General features: G+C 38.3%; 2 pseudogenes; one reads left to right on the top strand and one right to left on the bottom strand.

The window, feature by feature from the left end:
• The first annotated feature begins 756 nt into the window (after positions 1 to 756).
• Positions 757 to 1,624, top strand: LOC114005652 (olfactory receptor 140-like; annotated as a pseudogene).
• Positions 1,625 to 1,897: 273 nt separating this feature from the next.
• The window catches only part of LOC102494217 (olfactory receptor 140-like), a 20,799-nt pseudogene continuing 16,386 nt past the window's right edge, over positions 1,898 to 6,310 (bottom strand).

Here is a 6,310-nt window from a genome sequence, read left to right as displayed (position 1 = left end):
TGGGAGGATGGGCATATTTGAGTTCATAGGTTTATGTTTTGGGGAAGTATGTATATTCTTAACCATGGAATTGTAGAAGTGTGGCAATTTGTCAAATATTTATTCATTGCCTAATTGGAGCCAGCACAGAAGTATTACATTGGTCACAGGTATGAAACAGACATGAATAGCTTATGTGTATGGTAGATTCCAGGGAAAGTATACATTCCAGAGATGTATACATTTCTCTAATCTGCCTTCTTGCAATGGATATTTCTGGATCATATTCCTCAAGAGCTCTGCTTCAAATGTATGTTATTCCAGCAGAGGGAATAACCATTGTCTGTGCACAGCACATTACAAAATACAGCTTATAGTTACAATGTGTAATATAAGGTCATATTTGCAGAAGAGTGTTTAAAAGCAGAGGGCTCTAGAATGACTTGCCAAAGTCACATGGAGTTGGAGCCAAGAAAAGAATCCAGATCTCATGTTTATAGCCCAGTATTCACTCAATAAATTACACATTAATTGTTGACAATGTATGTTTTAGAGGTGATAAATGCTAGGCATAATGTGAGAAAGAAAGCATCATGAATTAAGTGAAGAAATAAATGAATTACTGGGACCAGAGATGCCAATGATACACTCTAAAATAAAAGTGACTACCCAAGCTCGGTATTATGAAATTGAGAATGTAATCATTTTATAACTAATTAACTACATTTTAAAATCTTTTATATATAATTCAGGCCCCGACAAGGTGTTACAACCTGAATGAATCAACCCATGCTTCCCAACAATTCCCAAACTGAATTTGTTCTCCTTGGACTCACACAGAATCTACAGTTGCAGAAAATATTTATTGTCTTTTTGCTTATTTTCCTATTTACTGTGCTGGCCAATCTGCTCGTCGTTATCACTATCTCCCTCCCTCTGCACCATCCTTACTTCTCCTTCATAGATGCCTCCTACACCTGTGTCACCACCTCCATAATGATCATTGACCTGCTCTACCAGAAGAGAACCATCTCCTTCGGGGGCTGCTTCACTCTGCTCTTTGTGGAGCACTTCCTTGGAGAATCAAAGATCATCCTCCTCATTGTTATGGACTATGACCACTAGGTGGCCATCTACAAGCTCCTCCACTACATGACTATAATGAGAAGGGGCTCTGTCATGTCTTATGGTGGTGGTAGCTTGGATTGGTGGCATCCTGCATGCCACTGTGCAGATTCTCTTCATGGTCAACGTGCCCTTCTGTGGTCCCAGTGTCATCAACCACTTCATGCGTGATCTCTTTCCATTGTTGAAACTTGCCTGCATAGACAGGCTGGGAACTGTGGTGGCGGTCCACAGTGTTGCCATGTGCTTGCTTATGTTCTCCATGCTACTCATCTCCTATGTAGTTATCTTGAGCTCCCTGAAATCCCATGGCTCTGAAGGATGGAGCAAAGCCCTCTCCACATGTGGTTACTTCTTTATTGTCATTGTACTCTTTTTTTGTGTCTTGCATTTCACCTATATTTGCCCAATGACCTTCTGCTTCATGGACATGTGGGTGACTGTGTGCTTTGCAATCCTCACCCCTATGTTAAATCCTGTAATTCACACAGTGAGAAGCATGGAGGTAAAAATGCTGTGAGAAGTTGGGAACCAGCAGTTAGCATAATGGCTATGTTCACTGGACTCCCACATAGTCGACCGTTGTTCGCGTCCCAGACCTGGTGGCTTAAAACTCACGCCAGGCACGTGTGCGTGCATGCCCAAGATCCCGAGAGGAGAAGGGATTGCGGCGTGACCATCCCCCCTGGGGGGTGATTTCTCGCTTTTTGTCTCTATGTCTCTCTCTGTCTGTCTGTCTGGCGAGTGCACACGCCCTATAGCAAAAACCTCTAAAAAAAATGCTGTGAGAAGTTTATGAAGAGAAGAAAAACAGCCTGATGATATATGTAAATTGGGAAGATTTATCCTTGGTAAACTACAAGAGAGTCAAAAATGTTAACAGATCTTCATGATAAACAAACAAGCAAAAAAGAAAACCATAAACTAACATACATGGAGCACTTAATAGTGGTGGTTAGGCTCTTTGCTAGATGCTTTTGATAGCTTTGTCATACTTTACCAAAGGTTTAAAATTTATGTCCATAAATTCTGGATTGTACAATAGAAAGAAAAAATTAAATCCTAGTTTGATGATTCTAGAGTGTTTTTTTATTTCTCTGAGACTCACTGCTCTTGTACTAAAATTTTCATACAAATATCTCTTTGATGAAATGTTCTTTCCACAATGTCTTTATGAGAAATTTCATTTTTTGTGCTTGGCCTTTAATAAAACAAAAAACAAACAAAGAAAAGCTTATAAATCTTTTGATAAATGTTTGGGGGGGGTGAACATCCGTGAAATGAGAAAACCATTATTAGTCTTTTTTCCCTTCCACTCTACCTTCCTTCCTTCCACCCACTCTTTTTCATTCCTTCCACCTTTTTTTCTTCCTTTTATACCTTGAGTCCACCAAACCTGAAGAAACTGATTGAAGGAAGAATAAAAAATTCATAACCTACATTTAAGTCTGTTTTCCTGGCATAAAAAATAAGCCAGAAATTTTGAAATGATTTGTTCTTATCTCCTTAAATATACTCATGGCTCACTTTTTTTTAAATACAATTTAAGGTAAGGATTTTTTTTTTTTGCTTTGTTTCTTTTTATTTATTCATTTTATTTTTATTATTTATTTTAATAATGTTTACATCTGACCAGGAATGTAGTCCATATTAGGTTATTGTTCTGTTCAGGACAGACATTTATTTTTTATTTTTTAAATTTTTTTTAAGAATTATTTTATTTAACTTTATTCATTTATTCATTTCATTTTTTAAATTTGACCAGAGAGGGACAGAGCGAGAGAGAAAGAGAGAAAAGGAAAGTGAGAGAGCAAGCCTCCAGGTCCAGGACTTGAACTGTGGTCGGCCATGGGGGAGTCCAGTGTCCTTAACCACCACGCCACCTGCCGGCCCTCAGGACAGACATTTAAAATATCAATTAAAAAAATGTAAAACAAGGCCAGCTGTGATGTGGTGGTTGATGTGGCAGGATCCCACATAGCCCACCACATGGTTGGAGTTCCTGATCCAGCAGCTTCAAAAACACACCAAGAGCATGTGTGAGTGTTCCCCAAATTCCAAAAGCAGGGAGAAATGGAGGAGAAAGGACTGCAGCATAATCATTCTCCACCAAAGATCTTTCACATTTTTCCTCTCTCTGTTTCTGTCTGTGTTCTTCAGACAACCACCACCCACAAGACCTTCTTAAAGGTTTCACCATTACACTGCAGACAAAGCTTCTAGCACATTAACCACTGGGGACTAACCATAGCACCTACTAACACTGCACTGGAGTTATTCTTTATTTTACTTTTATTTTACAGTCAATCACTGTGTATCATTACAGCATACAAAATGAATTTTCCCAGCATGCATACATTATGTATTAGCCCAGACCCACCTTCACCTGTACTTGTTATTCTTTGTATTTTTATAAGGCCATTCTAACTGGGATGAAGCGATACCCCATTGCAGTTTTTTTTTTTTTTGAGAGTTTTTTGCTATAGGGCACGTGTGCTTGCCAGACAGACAGAGAGAGACAGAGAGACAGAAAGCGAGAAATCACCCCCCAGGGGGGGATGGTCACGCTGCAATCCCTTCTCCTCCATTCTCCTCTTGGGATCTTGGGCACGCACACACAGTGTGAGTTTTTTAAGCCACCAGGTCCGGGATGCGAACCACAGTCGACTACATGGGAGTCCAGCGACATAGCCATTACACTAACTGCTGGTCCCCCCATTGCAGTTTTGATAGCAAGTCCCTGATGATTACTGATGTGGAACATTTTTTAAATGTATTTGTTAAATAGTCATATATCCTTTCAAATGTCTTATAGTCTTAAGAAGGCTGCATCTGTAATTTTAATATCATAGATATGCTATCTACCTATTTGGGTATTTCTTGTACATATGTGCTTTATATATAAAAACTTAGAGACATTTTCAGCTCTTACTTTTATACTCTTAGGAGAAATATTGTATACATTGGAAATGTATGTATACATAGGTAAATTATTTGCTTAAAGTGGGTGGGGCAGTGACGGCATGGTGGTTAGGGTGCTAGATTCCCATGTGGTCAATCACAGTTCAAGTCCCAAATCCAACAACTTGAAAATCACACTGGATTTGTATGCACACATACCGAAAGTCCCAGTAGGAGACTGGAGGAGAAGGGATTGCAGCATGGCCATCCCTCATAGTGGTGGTGGTGGTGGGGTGTGTGTGTGTGATTTCTTTTCTTTTCCTTTTTCCTTTTTTTTTCAGAATTTTTTTGCCTTAGGGTGTTTGGACTGGGGGTGGGAAGAGAAACAGTGAGGGGAAAGTGAGAAATCACCACCCTGGAGTGCAATCCCTTCTCTACCATTCTCTTCCAGAGATCTTGGGCATGCATAAATTCCTGGCATAAGTTTCAAGTCACTAGGTACAAGATTCAAACTGTAGTCAGCCATATGCAAGTCCAGCAATGTAACTGCTACACCGTATGTAGGCCCCACTGGTGGATAATTTCTTACTTCTCTTCTCACTGTCTCTGTTTGTCTCTCTCTGGTGAACACAAGCACCAAATGAAAAAATAAATAAATAAAAATGTAAAAAAGGAAAAAAGTGGTTATATTTGAACTTAACTAAAATTTTAGCTGTGTTGCAATCAAAACCCAAATATACACTCAATTCTTATCTTGCGTATGTCCCTCTTGAAAATATTTTATTCAACATACTTGGTACCAAAAAAAAAATGGCATTGCTTATTTATTTGCTTTATTGTTATTATTATATTAACCACCAATTATGTTATCTTCCAGGCCTACACTTTTTGGACAAATATTACTTTTTTTACAAATTTGAAACATGCACAGCTGAACTGAAACACACTGTCATTCCCCCAAACAATTGTTCTATGCTTAGAATCACCACATAATCAAATTGTGGAAGAAATAGTTCCACAGGATCATTGGGTTAGGGTTAGGGTTAGGGGTTAGGGTTAGGGTTAGGGTTAGGGTTAAGGTTAGGGTTAAGGATTAAGGTTAGGGTTAGGGGTTAGGTTTAGGGTTAGGGTTAGGGATTAAGGTTAGGGGTTTGGTTTAAGGTTAGGGTTACGGTTTAACAAAAGGACATTGTGAGAAGTGACATGAGTTGGAGTTTTATAGAGAAATAAGGCTTGATCCATAAAGTGTTACCTAATGGTGTAGAACAACCTCCTCTTTATTTTCTATGTGCACAGGGGAGTATTGCTGGAAATATATTACTACATTTTAGTAAAGGCTACACACATAGGTATCATCTTTCTTGAAGGAAAAAGAGAGACTTTGTTCTATACAAAATTATCTATAGGCATAAACATACCACAAATAACTATATATTACAAGAACTGATTTCAAATATTGTACCTGAAACTCTTAGATGCATAATCTGAGGCAGGTAAATTAATAAACTTTTCATAACTTCAATTCGCTTCTTTGTAAAACAGGTACAGTAATATGGGAACTACCAATTTAATACGAGGATTAAATCATCTAACTGAAGTGGATTTGTCTTAAAAATAATAAAACTTTGGGAACCAGCAGTTAGTGTAATGGCTATGTCGTTGGACTCCCATGTAATCAACCGTGGTTCGTGTCCTGGACCCGGTGGCTTAAAACTCACACTGGGCACGTGTGCGTGCATGCCCAAGATCCCGGGAGAAGAATGGAGGAGAAGGGATTGCAGCGTGACCACTTCCCCTGGGGGGTGATTTCTCGCTTTCTGTCTCTCTGTCTTTCTGGTTAGCACACATGCCCAATAGCAAAAACCTTCCCCACCCCCACAAAAAAAAAACCAAAAAACTTTAATTTACTGAAAGCACATGAAAAACATCTATGGAGCTATTGTTTTGGAAATTTAGCGTATGCTGTTTTTTGGGCAATGAATAAAAGAATGTTTATCCTATTGCTTAAAATAGCTCAAGTCTGGGGGGAAAAAAGAAAAATCAAAATAAAACTAAAAAATTTCCCTTATATTCAGTAAAAAGTGTGAGCCATGATTATATTTAAGAAAATAAGAACAAATTAAGAGTAATTTCAAATTTTATGGCTTATTTTTTATGCCAGGAAAAGAGATTAAGAGATAGGTTATGATTTTTTTTTTCTTTCTTTAGTGGGTATCTTTTGGATGCTGGCAGACTCATGGTATAAAAGAAGAAAAAAAAGACAGAAGGAAAGGAAGAGAGTGAAAGAAAGGAAGGAAAAAAAAAA

The sequence above is a fragment of the Tupaia chinensis genome, unplaced genomic scaffold (assembly GCF_000334495.1).
Source record: "Tupaia chinensis unplaced genomic scaffold, TupChi_1.0 Scaffold144195_1, whole genome shotgun sequence".
NCBI lineage: Eukaryota > Metazoa > Chordata > Mammalia > Scandentia > Tupaiidae > Tupaia > Tupaia belangeri.
This window is presented reverse-complemented; position numbering and strand designations above follow the sequence as displayed.